Raw genomic sequence first — 2421 nt, 5'->3', positions numbered from 1 at the left:
CAGTGAGACTCCAATTAAAAAAAAAAAAAAAAAAAAGTCCAGTTTAGGCTGGGTGTAGTGGCTCATGCAGTTAATTCCAGTACTTTGAGAGGCCAAGGTGGAAGGGTCCCTTGAGCCCAGAAGTTTGAGGTTGCAGTGAGCTATGATTGTGGCACTGCATTCCAGCCAGGGCAACAAAGATCCTATCTCAATAGATGGTAAACTGTCTCCCTGCTACCTACCATCACCTACAGGGTAGATCCAAAATTTCTTGGCTTGGTGTGCTAGGCACTTTTGAGCCTCATCTTCCTTACTCCCAACCGGACATCCTACTTCCCAGGCTCACTGCATTTGCTATCTGTCCATAAACAGGCCAAACCCTTTCACAACTCCTTGCTTTGCCCTTGTTTCCATTGTCCAGAATCTTTTCACCTCCTCCCCCTTGTCTTTTTGGCAACTTCCACTTTGAGACTGGCATAAACATTATCTCTGAGCCGGGCTCAGTGGCTCAGCCTGTAATCCCGCGCCTTTGGGAGGCTGAGGTGAGTGGATTGCCTCATCCCATGGGTTCGAGACCCGCCTGGGGAACTTGGTGAGACCTCATCTCTACAATAAATCAAAAAATGAGCTGGGTGTGGTAGCGTGTGCCTGTAGTTCCAGCTACTTGGAAGGCTGAGGCAGAAGGATCGCCGGAGCCCAGCAGGTTGAGGCTGCGGTGGCCAGAGTGAGACTCCAACTCAAAAAAAAAAAAAAAAAAATTATCTCTGTGAAACTTCTTCCTTGGCTATACCAGATTTTCCACAAACATCTTGTTTTGCTTCTTCCCAAAGCACTTTGTACATTTTTTATGGTACTGTTATGGAAATTAATTTTGAAACGATCTTCCACTAGTTTTCAAAGGAGAGACTTTATATAGTCTATTTCCATATATGCTCACTTAATGTTTCTGCAGTTAGAATGAACAACATGTTGGCAAAGTTAGTTTTGACATTATGTTCTTTCCCTCTGAGAATCCCATGGGTTAAGCAAAAACTTCCTACAGGGAAATTACAAGGTTTATTGTTGCTGATTTAACCACATGTGAATTTTTTTTTTTTTTGAGTTGGAGTCTCACTCTGTCGCCCAGACTGGAGTGCAGTGGCACGCTCCTGGCCACTGCAGCCTCAACCCGTTGGGCTCCAGCGATCCTTCTGCCTCAGCCTTCCAAGTAGCTGGAACTACAGGCGTGTGCTACCACACCCGGCTAATTTTTTTGATTTATTGTAGAGATGAGGTCTCGCCAAGTTGCCCAGGCAGGTCTCAAACCTGCGGGCTCAGGCAATCCACTCACCTCAGCCTCCCAAAGTGCGGGATGACAGTCTGAGCCACCGAGCCCAGCTAAATTTGTTTTGAGTCGGAGTCTCACTCTGTCACCCAGGCTGCAGTACAGTGGCATGCTCAGGGCCACTGGCCACTGCAGCCTAGACCTGCTGGGCTCAAGCTGATCCTTCCACCTCGGCCTTCCAAGTAGCTGGAACTACAGGCGCGCACTACCACGCTCGGCTTATTTTTTGACTGATGTATAGACGAGGTGTCACCAAGTTGCCCAGGTGATCTTGAACCACTGAGCTCAGGCAATTCTCTCATCTGGACCTCCCAAAGTACTGGGATTACAGGCTAGAGCCACCCAGCCCGGCCTCACATTAAATTTTTTCCCCCTTCCCTCTTTCCTGAATTTTTTTATATCAGCAATCAGATTTAAAAGTCAGGCTCATAGAACATATTGGTAGAAAACATTGACTTTTGCCGCTATTGTTTTTCTAAAATGCCTCCTTTGGTATATTCTATAAACTGAGATTTGGTAAAAGAAGGAAGTGGGTCTTAGCTCAGTTTAGTCTATAAATTACCGAATAACCAATGTGATGGGGATGAGGATAGTCCTGGAAATTGCGCTGGGTGAGTGGGGGTTAGTTACCTTCCTGTTTCTTGGCCTTAGAAATACACCCTTAACTCTAGCCAGCCATCTTAGAAAATGCTCCTGGTAGGAAGGTAAAAGGATTTACAGCAGCATTACTGACAAAAGAATCAAACCTTAAGCCCTATTCAGCATTGGGTCTGTGGTGCCTTGACATAAAAAAGAAACAACTGATAACTGCACCGAATCAAAAACTCCTTTTCTTCCTAAGCTGGTTTTCTTTCCTATCTTAATATCGTGACATTCATCTCCAGGAGTGGGCATAATGGCATGATTATGTGTTCTTCTATTTCGGGTTACTCTTCTCGCCTAGTAACTCCTCCTTATTCTTTTATCTCTTACAAAGTTTCCATTCTCCCGTTCCCTTACTTTTTACTCCCTCTCTCCCTCTCTCCTCCTCTTCCTCCTCCTCCTTTTTCCCAGCTAGCTCACCCCGCCTCTCGCCGTCACCACATGCCCTCCCCTTCAGGATCCTTCCCGCTCCTTCT

The sequence above is a fragment of the Carlito syrichta genome, unplaced genomic scaffold (assembly GCF_000164805.1).
Source record: "Carlito syrichta isolate Samal-C Ts95f unplaced genomic scaffold, Tarsius_syrichta-2.0.1 Scaffold315361, whole genome shotgun sequence".
Lineage (NCBI taxonomy): Eukaryota > Metazoa > Chordata > Mammalia > Primates > Tarsiidae > Carlito > Carlito syrichta.
Note: the sequence above shows the minus strand (reverse complement) of the source record.